Source organism: Schistocerca americana, unplaced genomic scaffold (assembly GCF_021461395.2).
Source record: "Schistocerca americana isolate TAMUIC-IGC-003095 unplaced genomic scaffold, iqSchAmer2.1 HiC_scaffold_325, whole genome shotgun sequence".
In the NCBI taxonomy this organism is placed as follows: Eukaryota; Metazoa; Arthropoda; class Insecta; order Orthoptera; family Acrididae; genus Schistocerca; species Schistocerca americana.
In genome coordinates, this window is record NW_025726044.1 from 87,799 (window position 1) to 104,863 (window position 17,065).

Genomic DNA, 17,065 nt, shown 5'->3' on the forward strand with positions numbered 1-17,065 from the left:
CGGCCGTTTCCCGTCCTGCTCGCAATATAGCTACTGTTTCGTGACCGTCAGCAGAATATAGACTAGGGAAGCAGACACACGACGACCATAGGAATGGTGTATGGCTTCATGCCATCTGATTCCAGCGTAGGGCTGAGCAGCTGCATCTGCCGAGGCCCGTTAGCTCAGTTGGTTAGAGCGTCGTGCTAATAACGCGAAGGTCGTGGGTTCGATCCCCCCACGGGCCACTTCTCTTTTACTACTGCGAAAAGGCAGCGCCGATTTCAGCTGGCGAGTGTGATGACCAAATGATCATCACCCTGCGTGGAAGTTGACAGAGGATCCGAACCCGACTCGTCGGGAAGCACTACAGCATTCACTCGGCAATGGCCATAATATCTTGAATACACTGGTTAGAGAAAATGAAAGAAAATGTCCGATTGCCGATGCGTAACAACTTTGGCCCTTGTCAGTACTTGGGCGGGTGAGCGCATGGGAACACAGGGCACTATTGGCAGTTTTACTTCCTATTTTTGTTTCTCCTTTGGTTTCGGAGCTACAGCCCGATTCGGCCAGGGAGACGCCACCGTGAAATGAAGGGGGCGTGCTGTGTGTCCATCGCCTCGCCTCTCCTTACCTCTCTCAGTCGTTTCTCGTGCTTGTCGTTTTGATATAGGCCGATTTGAGAGCGTCAGCTCTCGCGTCAGCTGAGCAAAGTCGAGACAAGTCGAGACACACTAAGGGCTGGTATGCAGCGAGTAAGAGGGCGAAAAAACAATAGTTTAAGAGCGCGTGGCAAAAGTACTCATACGCGAAATTAAAAGCCTGCTGCGGTGGCCGGGAATCGAACCCGGATCAACTGCTTGGAAGGCAACTATGCTGACCATTACACCACCACCGCACAAGCGAGCGCCCCGCCACCGCGCTGAGTCGGCTTCCCGCCTGTCGGCAGCGGCCGAAGGTGATCGTACCCGGCAGGCGCATTTCGAGGCAGGCTAGGGGAGCACATCCAGACGCATTCGGACAGCGTATCCGCGCACATTTCGCATCCTTTGGCAAGAGTCGGCGCCGGCGACGCAAGAGTACGCAGAGGACCGCGTTCTGGCGGCATCTTTAAGCAGTGCAGTGCAGGATTCAGCGTCTGCAGCATCTTCTCCACAGAATGCTAAGGCGCTTGACGGCAGTCCCACTTTCCCTTGAGACATCTGCTCGGGAAGCAGCGTGAAGGTACCGCTGGCCCGAGCATCGGTGGTTCAGTGGTAGAATGCTCGCCTGCCACGCGGGCGGCCCGGGTTCGATTCCCGGCCGATGCATCATTTTGTTTTTTCTCCGGTAGGGGTGCTGCGTGTCTTTCGCACTCGAACTGCGTGAGCCATGAGAATGAACCGCGGGATTCCGTGTGGAAAGAACCAATCATGCAGCGCGGACGACTGCTCGTTTGGACTCCTGCGTGCTATTGTACATACTGGCGTCGGCCTAGCATCGCAAGTTGCCTGCCGCGCCGTGAATGCACGTGTAGCAACAGAAAAAATGAGCCAGGGAGTGCAGACTCTCTACCACTTGTATTCGGTACTTACCAAGATTCCAGAAGGTCTAACGATCGCCTGCCTCGGTAGCGCAGTAGGCAGCGCGTAAGTCTCATAATCTTAAGGTCGTGAGTTCGATCGTCACCCGGGGCATCTAATTTTCTGTGACTGAAGGTGGTGCTGTTGCTAGGGCGCCAACTTATTTCTTGTTTGTTATCCACAACGTTTCAACGCTTCAGCGGGAAAATGTTTACTTCCTGTTATTGCTACATACAGCTTCCCTATTCCTCTTCTCCCAGCAGAGCATGAAGCCAAAAGCATTGCTCTGCGACGTTTGAGGTGCGCGCTTTGCCAGTCAGTATGTGCAAAGATGCTCGCAAAGAGAGCGACAATGCGACAAGCGACCGTACGAACGGTCGAATGAAACGGCCGCATCCGGTGTGGTCTAGTGGCTAGGATACCTGGCTTTCACCCAGGAGGCCCGGGTTCGATTCCCGGTACCGGAACGGAATTTTTTCCACACTAATCGTGACAAGTTTGAGCTGTCCGAGCGGCCGTTTCCCGTCCTGCTCGCAATATAGCTACTGTTTCGTGACCGTCAGCAGAATATAGACTAGGGAAGCAGACACACGACGACCATAGGAATGGTGTATGGCTTCATGCCATCTGATTCCAGCGTAGGGCTGAGCAGCTGCATCTGCCGAGGCCCGTTAGCTCAGTTGGTTAGAGCGTCGTGCTAATAACGCGAAGGTCGTGGGTTCGATCCCCCCACGGGCCACTTCTCTTTTACTACTGCGAAAAGGCAGCGCCGATTTCAGCTGGCGAGTGTGATGACCAAATGATCATCACCCTGCGTGGAAGTTGACAGAGGATCCGAACCCGACTCGTCGGGAAGCACTACAGCATTCACTCGGCAATGGCCATAATATCTTGAATACACTGGTTAGAGAAAATGAAAGAAAATGTCCGATTGCCGATGCGTAACAACTTTGGCCCTTGTCAGTACTTGGGCGGGTGAGCGCATGGGAACACAGGGCACTATTGGCAGTTTTACTTCCTATTTTTGTTTCTCCTTTGTTTTCGGAGCTACAGCCCGATTCGGCCAGGGAGACGCCACCGTGAAATGAAGGGGGCGTGCTGTGTGTCCATCGCCTCGCCTCTCCTTACCTCTCTCAGTCGTTTCTCGTGCTTGTCGTTTTGATATAGGCCGATTTGAGAGCGTCAGCTCTCGCGTCAGCTGAGCAAAGTCGAGACAAGTCGAGACACACTAAGGGCTGGTATGCAGCGAGTAAGAGGGCGAAAAAACAATAGTTTAAGAGCGCGTGGCAAAAGTACTCATACGCGAAATTAAAAGCCTGCTGCGGTGGCCGGGAATCGAACCCGGATCAACTGCTTGGAAGGCAACTATGCTGACCATTACACCACCACCGCACAAGCGAGCGCCCCGCCACCGCGCTGAGTCGGCTTCCCGCCTGTCGGCAGCGGCCGAAGGTGATCGTACCCGGCAGGCGCATTTCGAGGCAGGCTAGGGGAGCACATCCAGACGCATTCGGACAGCGTATCCGCGCACATTTCGCATCCTTTGGCAAGAGTCGGCGCCGGCGACGCAAGAGTACGCAGAGGACCGCGTTCTGGCGGCATCTTTAAGCAGTGCAGTGCAGGATTCAGCGTCTGCAGCATCTTCTCCACAGAATGCTACGGCGCTTGACGGCAGTCCCACTTTCCCTTGAGACATCTGCTCGGGAAGCAGCGTGAAGGTACCGCTGGCCCGAGCATCGGTGGTTCAGTGGTAGAATGCTCGCCTGCCACGCGGGCGGCCCGGGTTCGATTCCCGGCCGATGCATCATTTTGTTTTTTCTCCGGTAGGGGTGCTGCGTGTCTTTCGCACTCGAACTGCGTGAGCCATGAGAATGAACCGCGGGATTCCGTGTGGAAAGAACCAATCATGCAGCGCGGACGACTGCTCGTTTGGACTCCTGCGTGCTATTGTACATACTGGCGTCGGCCTAGCATCGCAAGTTGCCTGCCGCGCCGTGAATGCACGTGTAGCAACAGAAAAAATGAGCCAGGGAGTGCAGACTCTCTACCACTTGTATTCGGTACTTACCAAGATTCCAGAAGGTCTAACGATCGCCTGCCTCGGTAGCGCAGTAGGCAGCGCGTAAGTCTCATAATCTTAAGGTCGTGAGTTCGATCCTCACCCGGGGCATCTAATTTTCTGTGACTGAAGGTGGTGCTGTTGCTAGGGCGCCAACTTATTTCTTGTTTGTTATCCACAACGTTTCAACGCTTCAGCGGGAAAATGTTTACTTCCTGTTATTGCTACATACAGCTTCCCTATTCCTCTTCTCCCAGCAGAGCATGAAGCCAAAAGCATTGCTCTGCGACGTTTGAGGTGCGCGCCTTGCCAGTCAGTATGTGCAAAGATGCTCGCAAAGAGAGCGACAATGCGACAAGCGACCGTACGAACGGTCGAATGAAACGGCCGCATCCGGTGTGGTCTAGTGGCTAGGATACCTGGCTTTCACCCAGGAGGCCCGGGTTCGATTCCCGGTACCGGAACGGAATTTTTTCCACACTAATCGTGACAAGTTTGAGCTGTCCGAGCGGCCGTTTCCCGTCCTGCTCGCAATATAGCTACTGTTTCGTGACCGTCAGCAGAATATAGACTAGGGAAGCAGACACACGACGACCATAGGAATGGTGTATGGCTTCATGCCATCTGATTCCAGCGTAGGGCTGAGCAGCTGCATCTGCCGAGGCCCGTTAGCTCAGTTGGTTAGAGCGTCGTGCTAATAACGCGAAGGTCGTGGGTTCGATCCCCCCACGGGCCACTTCTCTTTTACTACTGCGAAAAGGCAGCGCCGATTTCAGCTGGCGAGTGTGATGACCAAATGATCATCACCCTGCGTGGAAGTTGACAGAGGATCCGAACCCGACTCGTCGGGAAGCACTACAGCATTCACTCGGCAATGGCCATAATATCTTGAATACACTGGTTAGAGAAAATGAAAGAAAATGTCCGATTGCCGATGCGTAACAACTTTGGCCCTTGTCAGTACTTGGGCGGGTGAGCGCATGGGAACACAGGGCACTATTGGCAGTTTTACTTCCTATTTTTGTTTCTCCTTTGGTTTCGGAGCTACAGCCCGATTCGGCCAGGGAGACGCCACCGTGAAATGAAGGGGGCGTGCTGTGTGTCCATCGCCTCGCCTCTCCTTACCTCTCTCAGTCGTTTCTCGTGCTTGTCGTTTTGATATAGGCCGATTTGAGAGCGTCAGCTCTCGCGTCAGCTGAGCAAAGTCGAGACAAGTCGAGACACACTAAGGGCTGGTATGCAGCGAGTAAGAGGGCGAAAAAACAATAGTTTAAGAGCGCGTGGCAAAAGTACTCATACGCGAAATTAAAAGCCTGCTGCGGTGGCCGGGAATCGAACCCGGATCAACTGCTTGGAAGGCAACTATGCTGACCATTACACCACCACCGCACAAGCGAGCGCCCCGCCACCGCGCTGAGTCGGCTTCCCGCCTGTCGGCAGCGGCCGAAGGTGATCGTACCCGGCAGGCGCATTTCGAGGCAGGCTAGGGGAGCACATCCAGACGCATTCGGACAGCGTATCCGCGCACATTTCGCATCCTTTGGCAAGAGTCGGCGCCGGCGACGCAAGAGTACGCAGAGGACCGCGTTCTGGCGGCATCTTTAAGCAGTGCAGTGCAGGATTCAGCGTCTGCAGCATCTTCTCCACAGAATGCTAAGGCGCTTGACGGCAGTCCCACTTTCCCTTGAGACATCTGCTCGGGAAGCAGCGTGAAGGTACCGCTGGCCCGAGCATCGGTGGTTCAGTGGTAGAATGCTCGCCTGCCACGCGGGCGGCCCGGGTTCGATTCCCGGCCGATGCATCATTTTGTTTTTTCTCCGGTAGGGGTGCTGCGTGTCTTTCGCACTCGAACTGCGTGAGCCATGAGAATGAACCGCGGGATTCCGTGTGGAAAGAACCAATCATGCAGCGCGGACGACTGCTCGTTTGGACTCCTGCGTGCTATTGTACATACTGGCGTCGGCCTAGCATCGCAAGTTGCCTGCCGCGCCGTGAATGCACGTGGTGCAACAGAAAAAATGAGCCAGGGAGTGCAGACTCTCTACCACTTGTATTCGGTACTTACCAAGATTCCAGAAGGTCTAACGATCGCCTGCCTCGGTAGCGCAGTAGGCAGCGCGTAAGTCTCATAATCTTAAGGTCGTGAGTTCGATCGTCACCCGGGGCATCTAATTTTCTGTGACTGAAGGTGGTGCTGTTGCTAGGGCGCCAACTTATTTCTTGTTTGTTATCCACAACGTTTCAACGCTTCAGCGGGAAAATGTTTACTTCCTGTTATTGCTACATACAGCTTCCCTATTCCTCTTCTCCCAGCAGAGCATGAAGCCAAAAGCATTGCTCTGCGACGTTTGAGGTGCGCGCTTTGCCAGTCAGTATGTGCAAAGATGCTCGCAAAGAGAGCGACAATGCGACAAGCGACCGTACGAACGGTCGAATGAAACGGCCGCATCCGGTGTGGTCTAGTGGCTAGGATACCTGCCTTTCACCCAGGAGGCCCGGGTTCGATTCCCGGTACCGGAACGGAATTTTTTCCACACTAATCGTGACAAGTTTGAGCTGTCCGAGCGGCCGTTTCCCGTCCTGCTCGCAATATAGCTACTGTTTCGTGACCGTCAGCAGAATATAGACTAGGGAAGCAGACACACGACGACCATAGGAATGGTGTATGGCTTCATGCCATCTGATTCCAGCGTAGGGCTGAGCAGCTGCATCTGCCGAGGCCCGTTAGCTCAGTTGGTTAGAGCGTCGTGCTAATAACGCGAAGGTCGTGGGTTCGATCCCCCCACGGGCCACTTCTCTTTTACTACTGCGAAAAGGCAGCGCCGATTTCAGCTGGCGAGTGTGATGACCAAATGATCATCACCCTGCGTGGAAGTTGACAGAGGATCCGAACCCGACTCGTCGGGAAGCACTACAGCATTCACTCGGCAATGGCCATAATATCTTGAATACACTGGTTAGAGAAAATGAAAGAAAATGTCCGATTGCCGATGCGTAACAACTTTGGCCCTTGTCAGTACTTGGGCGGGTGAGCGCATGGGAACACAGGGCACTATTGGCAGTTTTACTTCCTATTTTTGTTTCTCCTTTGTTTTCGGAGCTACAGCCCGATTCGGCCAGGGAGACGCCACCGTGAAATGAAGGGGGCGTGCTGTGTGTCCATCGCCTCGCCTCTCCTTACCTCTCTCAGTCGTTTCTCGTGCTTGTCGTTTTGATATAGGCCGATTTGAGAGCGTCAGCTCTCGCGTCAGCTGAGCAAAGTCGAGACAAGTCGAGACACACTAAGGGCTGGTATGCAGCGAGTAAGAGGGCGAAAAAACAATAGTTTAAGAGCGCGTGGCAAAAGTACTCATACGCGAAATTAAAAGCCTGCTGCGGTGGCCGGGAATCGAACCCGGATCAACTGCTTGGAAGGCAACTATGCTGACCATTACACCACCACCGCACAAGCGAGCGCCCCGCCACCGCGCTGAGTCGGCTTCCCGCCTGTCGGCAGCGGCCGAAGGTGATCGTACCCGGCAGGCGCATTTCGAGGCAGGCTAGGGGAGCACATCCAGACGCATTCGGACAGCGTATCCGCGCACATTTCGCATCCTTTGGCAAGAGTCGGCGCCGGCGACGCAAGAGTACGCAGAGGACCGCGTTCTGGCGGCATCTTTAAGCAGTGCAGTGCAGGATTCAGCGTCTGCAGCATCTTCTCCACAGAATGCTACGGCGCTTGACGGCAGTCCCACTTTCCCTTGAGACATCTGCTCGGGAAGCAGCGTGAAGGTACCGCTGGCCCGAGCATCGGTGGTTCAGTGGTAGAATGCTCGCCTGCCACGCGGGCGGCCCGGGTTCGATTCCCGGCCGATGCATCATTTTGTTTTTTCTCCGGTAGGGGTGCTGCGTGTCTTTCGCACTCGAACTGCGTGAGCCATGAGAATGAACCGCGGGATTCCGTGTGGAAAGAACCAATCATGCAGCGCGGACGACTGCTCGTTTGGACTCCTGCGTGCTATTGTACATACTGGCGTCGGCCTAGCATCGCAAGTTGCCTGCCGCGCCGTGAATGCACGTGTAGCAACAGAAAAAATGAGCCAGGGAGTGCAGACTCTCTACCACTTGTATTCGGTACTTACCAAGATTCCAGAAGGTCTAACGATCGCCTGCCTCGGTAGCGCAGTAGGCAGCGCGTAAGTCTCATAATCTTAAGGTCGTGAGTTCGATCCTCACCCGGGGCATCTAATTTTCTGTGACTGAAGGTGGTGCTGTTGCTAGGGCGCCAACTTATTTCTTGTTTGTTATCCACAACGTTTCAACGCTTCAGCGGGAAAATGTTTACTTCCTGTTATTGCTACATACAGCTTCCCTATTCCTCTTCTCCCAGCAGAGCATGAAGCCAAAAGCATTGCTCTGCGACGTTTGAGGTGCGCGCCTTGCCAGTCAGTATGTGCAAAGATGCTCGCAAAGAGAGCGACAATGCGACAAGCGACCGTACGAACGGTCGAATGAAACGGCCGCATCCGGTGTGGTCTAGTGGCTAGGATACCTGGCTTTCACCCAGGAGGCCCGGGTTCGATTCCCGGTACCGGAACGGAATTTTTTCCACACTAATCGTGACAAGTTTGAGCTGTCCGAGCGGCCGTTTCCCGTCCTGCTCGCAATATAGCTACTGTTTCGTGACCGTCAGCAGAATATAGACTAGGGAAGCAGACACACGACGACCATAGGAATGGTGTATGGCTTCATGCCATCTGATTCCAGCGTAGGGCTGAGCAGCTGCATCTGCCGAGGCCCGTTAGCTCAGTTGGTTAGAGCGTCGTGCTAATAACGCGAAGGTCGTGGGTTCGATCCCCCCACGGGCCACTTCTCTTTTACTACTGCGAAAAGGCAGCGCCGATTTCAGCTGGCGAGTGTGATGACCAAATGATCATCACCCTGCGTGGAAGTTGACAGAGGATCCGAACCCGACTCGTCGGGTAGCACTACAGCATTCACTCGGCAATGGCCATAATATCTTGAATACACTGGTTAGAGAAAATGAAAGAAAATGTCCGATTGCCGATGCGTAACAACTTTGGCCCTTGTCAGTACTTGGGCGGGTGAGCGCATGGGAACACAGGGCACTATTGGCAGTTTTACTTCCTATTTTTGTTTCTCCTTTGTTTTCGGAGCTACAGCCCGATTCGGCCAGGGAGACGCCACCGTGAAATGAAGGGGGCGTGCTGTGTGTCCATCGCCTCGCCTCTCCTTACCTCTCTCAGTCGTTTCTCGTGCTTGTCGTTTTGATATAGGCCGATTTGAGAGCGTCAGCTCTCGCGTCAGCTGAGCAAAGTCGAGACAAGTCGAGACACACTAAGGGCTGGTATGCAGCGAGTAAGAGGGCGAAAAAACAATAGTTTAAGAGCGCGTGGCAAAAGTACTCATACGCGAAATTAAAAGCCTGCTGCGGTGGCCGGGAATCGAACCCGGATCAACTGCTTGGAAGGCAACTATGCTGACCATTACACCACCACCGCACAAGCGAGCGCCCCGCCACCGCGCTGAGTCGGCTTCCCGCCTGTCGGCAGCGGCCGAAGGTGATCGTACCCGGCAGGCGCATTTCGAGGCAGGCTAGGGGAGCACATCCAGACGCATTCGGACAGCGTATCCGCGCACATTTCGCATCCTTTGGCAAGAGTCGGCGCCGGCGACGCAAGAGTACGCAGAGGACCGCGTTCTGGCGGCATCTTTAAGCAGTGCAGTGCAGGATTCAGCGTCTGCAGCATCTTCTCCACAGAATGCTACGGCGCTTGACGGCAGTCCCACTTTCCCTTGAGACATCTGCTCGGGAAGCAGCGTGAAGGTACCGCTGGCCCGAGCATCGGTGGTTCAGTGGTAGAATGCTCGCCTGCCACGCGGGCGGCCCGGGTTCGATTCCCGGCCGATGCATCATTTTGTTTTTTCTCCGGTAGGGGTGCTGCGTGTCTTTCGCACTCGAACTGCGTGAGCCATGAGAATGAACCGCGGGATTCCGTGTGGAAAGAACCAATCATGCAGCGCGGACGACTGCTCGTTTGGACTCCTGCGTGCTATTGTACATACTGGCGTCGGCCTAGCATCGCAAGTTGCCTGCCGCGCCGTGAATGCACGTGTAGCAACAGAAAAAATGAGCCAGGGAGTGCAGACTCTCTACCACTTGTATTCGGTACTTACCAAGATTCCAGAAGGTCTAACGATCGCCTGCCTCGGTAGCGCAGTAGGCAGCGCGTAAGTCTCATAATCTTAAGGTCGTGAGTTCGATCCTCACCCGGGGCATCTAATTTTCTGTGACTGAAGGTGGTGCTGTTGCTAGGGCGCCAACTTATTTCTTGTTTGTTATCCACAACGTTTCAACGCTTCAGCGGGAAAATGTTTACTTCCTGTTATTGCTACATACAGCTTCCCTATTCCTCTTCTCCCAGCAGAGCATGAAGCCAAAAGCATTGCTCTGCGACGTTTGAGGTGCGCGCCTTGCCAGTCAGTATGTGCAAAGATGCTCGCAAAGAGAGCGACAATGCGACAAGCGACCGTACGAACGGTCGAATGAAACGGCCGCATCCGGTGTGGTCTAGTGGCTAGGATACCTGGCTTTCACCCAGGAGGCCCGGGTTCGATTCCCGGTACCGGAACGGAATTTTTTCCACACTAATCGTGACAAGTTTGAGCTGTCCGAGCGGCCGTTTCCCGTCCTGCTCGCAATATAGCTACTGTTTCGTGACCGTCAGCAGAATATAGACTAGGGAAGCAGACACACGACGACCATAGGAATGGTGTATGGCTTCATGCCATCTGATTCCAGCGTAGGGCTGAGCAGCTGCATCTGCCGAGGCCCGTTAGCTCAGTTGGTTAGAGCGTCGTGCTAATAACGCGAAGGTCGTGGGTTCGATCCCCCCACGGGCCACTTCTCTTTTACTACTGCGAAAAGGCAGCGCCGATTTCAGCTGGCGAGTGTGATGACCAAATGATCATCACCCTGCGTGGAAGTTGACAGAGGATCCGAACCCGACTCGTCGGGAAGCACTACAGCATTCACTCGGCAATGGCCATAATATCTTGAATACACTGGTTAGAGAAAATGAAAGAAAATGTCCGATTGCCGATGCGTAACAACTTTGGCCCTTGTCAGTACTTGGGCGGGTGAGCGCATGGGAACACAGGGCACTATTGGCAGTTTTACTTCCTATTTTTGTTTCTCCTTTGTTTTCGGAGCTACAGCCCGATTCGGCCAGGGAGACGCCACCGTGAAATGAAGGGGGCGTGCTGTGTGTCCATCGCCTCGCCTCTCCTTACCTCTCTCAGTCGTTTCTCGTGCTTGTCGTTTTGATATAGGCCGATTTGAGAGCGTCAGCTCTCGCGTCAGCTGAGCAAAGTCGAGACAAGTCGAGACACACTAAGGGCTGGTATGCAGCGAGTAAGAGGGCGAAAAAACAATAGTTTAAGAGCGCGTGGCAAAAGTACTCATACGCGAAATTAAAAGCCTGCTGCGGTGGCCGGGAATCGAACCCGGATCAACTGCTTGGAAGGCAACTATGCTGACCATTACACCACCACCGCACAAGCGAGCGCCCCGCCACCGCGCTGAGTCGGCTTCCCGCCTGTCGGCAGCGGCCGAAGGTGATCGTACCCGGCAGGCGCATTTCGAGGCAGGCTAGGGGAGCACATCCAGACGCATTCGGACAGCGTATCCGCGCACATTTCGCATCCTTTGGCAAGAGTCGGCGCCGGCGACGCAAGAGTACGCAGAGGACCGCGTTCTGGCGGCATCTTTAAGCAGTGCAGTGCAGGATTCAGCGTCTGCAGCATCTTCTCCACAGAATGCTACGGCGCTTGACGGCAGTCCCACTTTCCCTTGAGACATCTGCTCGGGAAGCAGCGTGAAGGTACCGCTGGCCCGAGCATCGGTGGTTCAGTGGTAGAATGCTCGCCTGCCACGCGGGCGGCCCGGGTTCGATTCCCGGCCGATGCATCATTTTGTTTTTTCTCCGGTAGGGGTGCTGCGTGTCTTTCGCACTCGAACTGCGTGAGCCATGAGAATGAACCGCGGGATTCCGTGTGGAAAGAACCAATCATGCAGCGCGGACGACTGCTCGTTTGGACTCCTGCGTGCTATTGTACATACTGGCGTCGGCCTAGCATCGCAAGTTGCCTGCCGCGCCGTGAATGCACGTGTAGCAACAGAAAAAATGAGCCAGGGAGTGCAGACTCTCTACCACTTGTATTCGGTACTTACCAAGATTCCAGAAGGTCTAACGATCGCCTGCCTCGGTAGCGCAGTAGGCAGCGCGTAAGTCTCATAATCTTAAGGTCGTGAGTTCGATCCTCACCCGGGGCATCTAATCTTCTGTGACTGAAGGTGGTGCTGTTGCTAGGGCGCCAACTTATTTCTTGTTTGTTATCCACAACGTTTCAACGCTTCAGCGGGAAAATGTTTACTTTCTGTTATTGCTACATACAGCTTCCCTATTCCTCTTCTCCCAGCAGAGCATGAAGCCAAAAGCATTGCTCTGCGACGTTTGAGGTGCGCGCCTTGCCAGTCAGTATGTGCAAAGATGCTCGCAAAGAGAGCGACAATGCGACAAGCGACCGTACGAACGGTCGAATGAAACGGCCGCATCCGGTGTGGTCTAGTGGCTAGGATACCTGGCTTTCACCCAGGAGGCCCGGGTTCGATTCCCGGTACCGGAACGGAATTTTTTCCACACTAATCGTGACAAGTTTGAGCTGTCCGAGCGGCCGTTTCCCGTCCTGCTCGCAATATAGCTACTGTTTCGTGACCGTCAGCAGAATATAGACTAGGGAAGCAGACACACGACGACCATAGGAATGGTGTATGGCTTCATGCCATCTGATTCCAGCGTAGGGCTGAGCAGCTGCATCTGCCGAGGCCCGTTAGCTCAGTTGGTTAGAGCGTCGTGCTAATAACGCGAAGGTCGTGGGTTCGATCCCCCCACGGGCCACTTCTCTTTTACTACTGCGAAAAGGCAGCGCCGATTTCAGCTGGCGAGTGTGATGACCAAATGATCATCACCCTGCGTGGAAGTTGACAGAGGATCCGAACCCGACTCGTCGGGAAGCACTACAGCATTCACTCGGCAATGGCCATAATATCTTGAATACACTGGTTAGAGAAAATGAAAGAAAATGTCCGATTGCCGATGCGTAACAACTTTGGCCCTTGTCAGTACTTGGGCGGGTGAGCGCATGGGAACACAGGGCACTATTGGCAGTTTTACTTCCTATTTTTGTTTCTCCTTTGTTTTCGGAGCTACAGCCCGATTCGGCCAGGGAGACGCCACCGTGAAATGAAGGGGGCGTGCTGTGTGTCCATCGCCTCGCCTCTCCTTACCTCTCTCAGTCGTTTCTCGTGCTTGTCGTTTTGATATAGGCCGATTTGAGAGCGTCAGCTCTCGCGTCAGCTGAGCAAAGTCGAGACAAGTCGAGACACACTAAGGGCTGGTATGCAGCGAGTAAGAGGGCGAAAAAACAATAGTTTAAGAGCGCGTGGCAAAAGTACTCATACGCGAAATTAAAAGCCTGCTGCGGTGGCCGGGAATCGAACCCGGATCAACTGCTTGGAAGGCAACTATGCTGACCATTACACCACCACCGCACAAGCGAGCGCCCCGCCACCGCGCTGAGTCGGCTTCCCGCCTGTCGGCAGCGGCCGAAGGTGATCGTACCCGGCAGGCGCATTTCGAGGCAGGCTAGGGGAGCACATCCAGACGCATTCGGACAGCGTATCCGCGCACATTTCGCATCCTTTGGCAAGAGTCGGCGCCGGCGACGCAAGAGTACGCAGAGGACCGCGTTCTGGCGGCATCTTTAAGCAGTGCAGTGCAGGATTCAGCGTCTGCAGCATCTTCTCCACAGAATGCTACGGCGCTTGACGGCAGTCCCACTTTCCCTTGAGACATCTGCTCGGGAAGCAGCGTGAAGGTACCGCTGGCCCGAGCATCGGTGGTTCAGTGGTAGAATGCTCGCCTGCCACGCGGGCGGCCCGGGTTCGATTCCCGGCCGATGCATCATTTTGTTTTTTCTCCGGTAGGGGTGCTGCGTGTCTTTCGCACTCGAACTGCGTGAGCCATGAGAATGAACCGCGGGATTCCGTGTGGAAAGAACCAATCATGCAGCGCGGACGACTGCTCGTTTGGACTCCTGCGTGCTATTGTACATACTGGCGTCGGCCTAGCATCGCAAGTTGCCTGCCGCGCCGTGAATGCACGTGTAGCAACAGAAAAAATGAGCCAGGGAGTGCAGACTCTCTACCACTTGTATTCGGTACTTACCAAGATTCCAGAAGGTCTAACGATCGCCTGCCTCGGTAGCGCAGTAGGCAGCGCGTAAGTCTCATAATCTTAAGGTCGTGAGTTCGATCGTCACCCGGGGCATCTAATTTTCTGTGACTGAAGGTGGTGCTGTTGCTAGGGCGCCAACTTATTTCTTGTTTGTTATCCACAACGTTTCAACGCTTCAGCGGGAAAATGTTTACTTCCTGTTATTGCTACATACAGCTTCCCTATTCCTCTTCTCCCAGCAGAGCATGAAGCCAAAAGCATTGCTCTGCGACGTTTGAGGTGCGCGCTTTGCCAGTCAGTATGTGCAAAGATGCTCGCAAAGAGAGCGACAATGCGACAAGCGACCGTACGAACGGTCGAATGAAACGGCCGCATCCGGTGTGGTCTAGTGGCTAGGATACCTGGCTTTCACCCAGGAGGCCCGGGTTCGATTCCCGGTACCGGAACGGAATTTTTTCCACACTAATCGTGACAAGTTTGAGCTGTCCGAGCGGCCGTTTCCCGTCCTGCTCGCAATATAGCTACTGTTTCGTGACCGTCAGCAGAATATAGACTAGGGAAGCAGACACACGACGACCATAGGAATGGTGTATGGCTTCATGCCATCTGATTCCAGCGTAGGGCTGAGCAGCTGCATCTGCCGAGGCCCGTTAGCTCAGTTGGTTAGAGCGTCGTGCTAATAACGCGAAGGTCGTGGGTTCGATCCCCCCACGGGCCACTTCTCTTTTACTACTGCGAAAAGGCAGCGCCGATTTCAGCTGGCGAGTGTGATGACCAAATGATCATCACCCTGCGTGGAAGTTGACAGAGGATCCGAACCCGACTCGTCGGGAAGCACTACAGCATTCACTCGGCAATGGCCATAATATCTTGAATACACTGGTTAGAGAAAATGAAAGAAAATGTCCGATTGCCGATGCGTAACAACTTTGGCCCTTGTCAGTACTTGGGCGGGTGAGCGCATGGGAACACAGGGCACTATTGGCAGTTTTACTTCCTATTTTTGTTTCTCCTTTGTTTTCGGAGCTACAGCCCGATTCGGCCAGGGAGACGCCACCGTGAAATGAAGGGGGCGTGCTGTGTGTCCATCGCCTCGCCTCTCCTTACCTCTCTCAGTCGTTTCTCGTGCTTGTCGTTTTGATATAGGCCGATTTGAGAGCGTCAGCTCTCGCGTCAGCTGAGCAAAGTCGAGACAAGTCGAGACACACTAAGGGCTGGTATGCAGCGAGTAAGAGGGCGAAAAAACAATAGTTTAAGAGCGCGTGGCAAAAGTACTCATACGCGAAATTAAAAGCCTGCTGCGGTGGCCGGGAATCGAACCCGGATCAACTGCTTGGAAGGCAACTATGCTGACCATTACACCACCACCGCACAAGCGAGCGCCCCGCCACCGCGCTGAGTCGGCTTCCCGCCTGTCGGCAGCGGCCGAAGGTGATCGTACCCGGCAGGCGCATTTCGAGGCAGGCTAGGGGAGCACATCCAGACGCATTCGGACAGCGTATCCGCGCACATTTCGCATCCTTTGGCAAGAGTCGGCGCCGGCGACGCAAGAGTACGCAGAGGACCGCGTTCTGGCGGCATCTTTAAGCAGTGCAGTGCAGGATTCAGCGTCTGCAGCATCTTCTCCACAGAATGCTACGGCGCTTGACGGCAGTCCCACTTTCCCTTGAGACATCTGCTCGGGAAGCAGCGTGAAGGTACCGCTGGCCCGAGCATCGGTGGTTCAGTGGTAGAATGCTCGCCTGCCACGCGGGCGGCCCGGGTTCGATTCCCGGCCGATGCATCATTTTGTTTTTTCTCCGGTAGGGGTGCTGCGTGTCTTTCGCACTCGAACTGCGTGAGCCATGAGAATGAACCGCGGGATTCCGTGTGGAAAGAACCAATCATGCAGCGCGGACGACTGCTCGTTTGGACTCCTGCGTGCTATTGTACATACTGGCGTCGGCCTAGCATCGCAAGTTGCCTGCCGCGCCGTGAATGCACGTGTAGCAACAGAAAAAATGAGCCAGGGAGTGCAGACTCTCTACCACTTGTATTCGGTACTTACCAAGATTCCAGAAGGTCTAACGATCGCCTGCCTCGGTAGCGCAGTAGGCAGCGCGTAAGTCTCATAATCTTAAGGTCGTGAGTTCGATCGTCACCCGGGGCATCTAATTTTCTGTGACTGAAGGTGGTGCTGTTGCTAGGGCGCCAACTTATTTCTTGTTTGTTATCCACAACGTTTCAACGCTTCAGCGGGAAAATGTTTACTTCCTGTTATTGCTACATACAGCTTCCCTATTCCTCTTCTCCCAGCAGAGCATGAAGCCAAAAGCATTGCTCTGCGACGTTTGAGGTGCGCGCTTTGCCAGTCAGTATGTGCAAAGATGCTCGCAAAGAGAGCGACAATGCGACAAGCGACCGTACGAACGGTCGAATGAAACGGCCGCATCCGGTGTGGTCTAGTGGCTAGGATACCTGGCTTTCACCCAGGAGGCCCGGGTTCGATTCCCGGTACCGGAACGGAATTTTTTCCACACTAATCGTGACAAGTTTGAGCTGTCCGAGCGGCCGTTTCCCGTCCTGCTCGCAATATAGCTACTGTTTCGTGACCGTCAGCAGAATATAGACTAGGGAAGCAGACACACGACGACCATAGGAATGGTGTATGGCTTCATGCCATCTGATTCCAGCGTAGGGCTGAGCAGCTGCATCTGCCGAGGCCCGTTAGCTCAGTTGGTTAGAGCGTCGTGCTAATAACGCGAAGGTCGTGGGTTCGATCCCCCCACGGGCCACTTCTCTTTTACTACTGCGAAAAGGCAGCGCCGATTTCAGCTGGCGAGTGTGATGACCAAATGATCATCACCCTGCGTGGAAGTTGACAGAGGATCCGAACCCGACTCGTCGGGAAGCACTACAGCATTCACTCGGCAATGGCCATAATATCTTGAATACACTGGTTAGAGAAAATGAAAGAAAATGTCCGATTGCCGATGCGTAACAACTTTGGCCCTTGTCAGTACTTGGGCGGGTGAGCGCATGGGAACACAGGGCACTATTGGCAGTTTTACTTCCTATTTTTGTTTCTCCTTTGTTTTCGGAGCTACAGCCCGATTCGGCCAGGGAGACGCCACCGTGAAATGAAGGGGGCGTGCTGTGTGTCCATCGCCTCGCCTCTCCTTACC

General features: G+C 54.4%; 41 non-coding genes across 41 annotated transcripts; 33 read left to right on the plus strand and 8 right to left on the minus strand.

The window, feature by feature from the left end:
* Nucleotides 1–153: 153 nt before the first annotated feature.
* Trnai-aau lies at nucleotides 154–227 on the plus strand. The gene has a single exon. It is a non-coding gene; the product is annotated as a tRNA-Ile (tRNA).
* A 581-nt stretch (nucleotides 228–808) lies between these two features.
* Trnag-ucc lies at nucleotides 809–880 on the minus strand. Its single transcript has one exon. It is a non-coding gene; the product is annotated as a tRNA-Gly (tRNA).
* A 341-nt stretch (nucleotides 881–1,221) lies between these two features.
* On the plus strand, nucleotides 1,222–1,292 carry Trnag-gcc. Its single transcript has one exon. It is a non-coding gene; the product is annotated as a tRNA-Gly (tRNA).
* A 293-nt stretch (nucleotides 1,293–1,585) lies between these two features.
* Nucleotides 1,586–1,658, plus strand: Trnam-cau. Its single transcript has one exon. It is a non-coding gene; the product is annotated as a tRNA-Met (tRNA).
* Nucleotides 1,659–1,939: 281 nt separating this feature from the next.
* Trnae-uuc lies at nucleotides 1,940–2,011 on the plus strand. The gene has a single exon. It is a non-coding gene; the product is annotated as a tRNA-Glu (tRNA).
* A 198-nt stretch (nucleotides 2,012–2,209) lies between these two features.
* Nucleotides 2,210–2,283, plus strand: Trnai-aau. The gene has a single exon. It is a non-coding gene; the product is annotated as a tRNA-Ile (tRNA).
* Nucleotides 2,284–2,864: 581 nt separating this feature from the next.
* Nucleotides 2,865–2,936, minus strand: Trnag-ucc. The gene has a single exon. It is a non-coding gene; the product is annotated as a tRNA-Gly (tRNA).
* A 341-nt stretch (nucleotides 2,937–3,277) lies between these two features.
* On the plus strand, nucleotides 3,278–3,348 carry Trnag-gcc. Its single transcript has one exon. It is a non-coding gene; the product is annotated as a tRNA-Gly (tRNA).
* Nucleotides 3,349–3,641: 293 nt separating this feature from the next.
* On the plus strand, nucleotides 3,642–3,714 carry Trnam-cau. Its single transcript has one exon. It is a non-coding gene; the product is annotated as a tRNA-Met (tRNA).
* A 281-nt stretch (nucleotides 3,715–3,995) lies between these two features.
* Nucleotides 3,996–4,067, plus strand: Trnae-uuc. Its single transcript has one exon. It is a non-coding gene; the product is annotated as a tRNA-Glu (tRNA).
* Nucleotides 4,068–4,265: 198 nt separating this feature from the next.
* Trnai-aau lies at nucleotides 4,266–4,339 on the plus strand. Its single transcript has one exon. It is a non-coding gene; the product is annotated as a tRNA-Ile (tRNA).
* A 581-nt stretch (nucleotides 4,340–4,920) lies between these two features.
* Trnag-ucc lies at nucleotides 4,921–4,992 on the minus strand. Its single transcript has one exon. It is a non-coding gene; the product is annotated as a tRNA-Gly (tRNA).
* A 341-nt stretch (nucleotides 4,993–5,333) lies between these two features.
* Trnag-gcc lies at nucleotides 5,334–5,404 on the plus strand. The gene has a single exon. It is a non-coding gene; the product is annotated as a tRNA-Gly (tRNA).
* A 293-nt stretch (nucleotides 5,405–5,697) lies between these two features.
* Trnam-cau lies at nucleotides 5,698–5,770 on the plus strand. The gene has a single exon. It is a non-coding gene; the product is annotated as a tRNA-Met (tRNA).
* Nucleotides 5,771–6,051: 281 nt separating this feature from the next.
* On the plus strand, nucleotides 6,052–6,123 carry Trnae-uuc. The gene has a single exon. It is a non-coding gene; the product is annotated as a tRNA-Glu (tRNA).
* A 198-nt stretch (nucleotides 6,124–6,321) lies between these two features.
* Nucleotides 6,322–6,395, plus strand: Trnai-aau. The gene has a single exon. It is a non-coding gene; the product is annotated as a tRNA-Ile (tRNA).
* A 581-nt stretch (nucleotides 6,396–6,976) lies between these two features.
* Trnag-ucc lies at nucleotides 6,977–7,048 on the minus strand. The gene has a single exon. It is a non-coding gene; the product is annotated as a tRNA-Gly (tRNA).
* A 341-nt stretch (nucleotides 7,049–7,389) lies between these two features.
* Trnag-gcc lies at nucleotides 7,390–7,460 on the plus strand. Its single transcript has one exon. It is a non-coding gene; the product is annotated as a tRNA-Gly (tRNA).
* Nucleotides 7,461–7,753: 293 nt separating this feature from the next.
* On the plus strand, nucleotides 7,754–7,826 carry Trnam-cau. The gene has a single exon. It is a non-coding gene; the product is annotated as a tRNA-Met (tRNA).
* A 281-nt stretch (nucleotides 7,827–8,107) lies between these two features.
* Trnae-uuc lies at nucleotides 8,108–8,179 on the plus strand. Its single transcript has one exon. It is a non-coding gene; the product is annotated as a tRNA-Glu (tRNA).
* Nucleotides 8,180–8,377: 198 nt separating this feature from the next.
* Nucleotides 8,378–8,451, plus strand: Trnai-aau. The gene has a single exon. It is a non-coding gene; the product is annotated as a tRNA-Ile (tRNA).
* A 581-nt stretch (nucleotides 8,452–9,032) lies between these two features.
* Nucleotides 9,033–9,104, minus strand: Trnag-ucc. Its single transcript has one exon. It is a non-coding gene; the product is annotated as a tRNA-Gly (tRNA).
* Nucleotides 9,105–9,445: 341 nt separating this feature from the next.
* Trnag-gcc lies at nucleotides 9,446–9,516 on the plus strand. The gene has a single exon. It is a non-coding gene; the product is annotated as a tRNA-Gly (tRNA).
* A 293-nt stretch (nucleotides 9,517–9,809) lies between these two features.
* On the plus strand, nucleotides 9,810–9,882 carry Trnam-cau. Its single transcript has one exon. It is a non-coding gene; the product is annotated as a tRNA-Met (tRNA).
* A 281-nt stretch (nucleotides 9,883–10,163) lies between these two features.
* On the plus strand, nucleotides 10,164–10,235 carry Trnae-uuc. Its single transcript has one exon. It is a non-coding gene; the product is annotated as a tRNA-Glu (tRNA).
* Nucleotides 10,236–10,433: 198 nt separating this feature from the next.
* On the plus strand, nucleotides 10,434–10,507 carry Trnai-aau. The gene has a single exon. It is a non-coding gene; the product is annotated as a tRNA-Ile (tRNA).
* A 581-nt stretch (nucleotides 10,508–11,088) lies between these two features.
* Nucleotides 11,089–11,160, minus strand: Trnag-ucc. The gene has a single exon. It is a non-coding gene; the product is annotated as a tRNA-Gly (tRNA).
* A 341-nt stretch (nucleotides 11,161–11,501) lies between these two features.
* On the plus strand, nucleotides 11,502–11,572 carry Trnag-gcc. Its single transcript has one exon. It is a non-coding gene; the product is annotated as a tRNA-Gly (tRNA).
* Nucleotides 11,573–11,865: 293 nt separating this feature from the next.
* Trnam-cau lies at nucleotides 11,866–11,938 on the plus strand. The gene has a single exon. It is a non-coding gene; the product is annotated as a tRNA-Met (tRNA).
* A 281-nt stretch (nucleotides 11,939–12,219) lies between these two features.
* Trnae-uuc lies at nucleotides 12,220–12,291 on the plus strand. The gene has a single exon. It is a non-coding gene; the product is annotated as a tRNA-Glu (tRNA).
* A 198-nt stretch (nucleotides 12,292–12,489) lies between these two features.
* On the plus strand, nucleotides 12,490–12,563 carry Trnai-aau. The gene has a single exon. It is a non-coding gene; the product is annotated as a tRNA-Ile (tRNA).
* A 581-nt stretch (nucleotides 12,564–13,144) lies between these two features.
* Nucleotides 13,145–13,216, minus strand: Trnag-ucc. Its single transcript has one exon. It is a non-coding gene; the product is annotated as a tRNA-Gly (tRNA).
* A 341-nt stretch (nucleotides 13,217–13,557) lies between these two features.
* Trnag-gcc lies at nucleotides 13,558–13,628 on the plus strand. The gene has a single exon. It is a non-coding gene; the product is annotated as a tRNA-Gly (tRNA).
* A 293-nt stretch (nucleotides 13,629–13,921) lies between these two features.
* Trnam-cau lies at nucleotides 13,922–13,994 on the plus strand. Its single transcript has one exon. It is a non-coding gene; the product is annotated as a tRNA-Met (tRNA).
* Nucleotides 13,995–14,275: 281 nt separating this feature from the next.
* Nucleotides 14,276–14,347, plus strand: Trnae-uuc. Its single transcript has one exon. It is a non-coding gene; the product is annotated as a tRNA-Glu (tRNA).
* Nucleotides 14,348–14,545: 198 nt separating this feature from the next.
* Trnai-aau lies at nucleotides 14,546–14,619 on the plus strand. The gene has a single exon. It is a non-coding gene; the product is annotated as a tRNA-Ile (tRNA).
* Nucleotides 14,620–15,200: 581 nt separating this feature from the next.
* On the minus strand, nucleotides 15,201–15,272 carry Trnag-ucc. Its single transcript has one exon. It is a non-coding gene; the product is annotated as a tRNA-Gly (tRNA).
* A 341-nt stretch (nucleotides 15,273–15,613) lies between these two features.
* On the plus strand, nucleotides 15,614–15,684 carry Trnag-gcc. The gene has a single exon. It is a non-coding gene; the product is annotated as a tRNA-Gly (tRNA).
* A 293-nt stretch (nucleotides 15,685–15,977) lies between these two features.
* Trnam-cau lies at nucleotides 15,978–16,050 on the plus strand. The gene has a single exon. It is a non-coding gene; the product is annotated as a tRNA-Met (tRNA).
* A 281-nt stretch (nucleotides 16,051–16,331) lies between these two features.
* Nucleotides 16,332–16,403, plus strand: Trnae-uuc. Its single transcript has one exon. It is a non-coding gene; the product is annotated as a tRNA-Glu (tRNA).
* A 198-nt stretch (nucleotides 16,404–16,601) lies between these two features.
* On the plus strand, nucleotides 16,602–16,675 carry Trnai-aau. Its single transcript has one exon. It is a non-coding gene; the product is annotated as a tRNA-Ile (tRNA).
* Nucleotides 16,676–17,065: the final 390 nt, after the last annotated feature.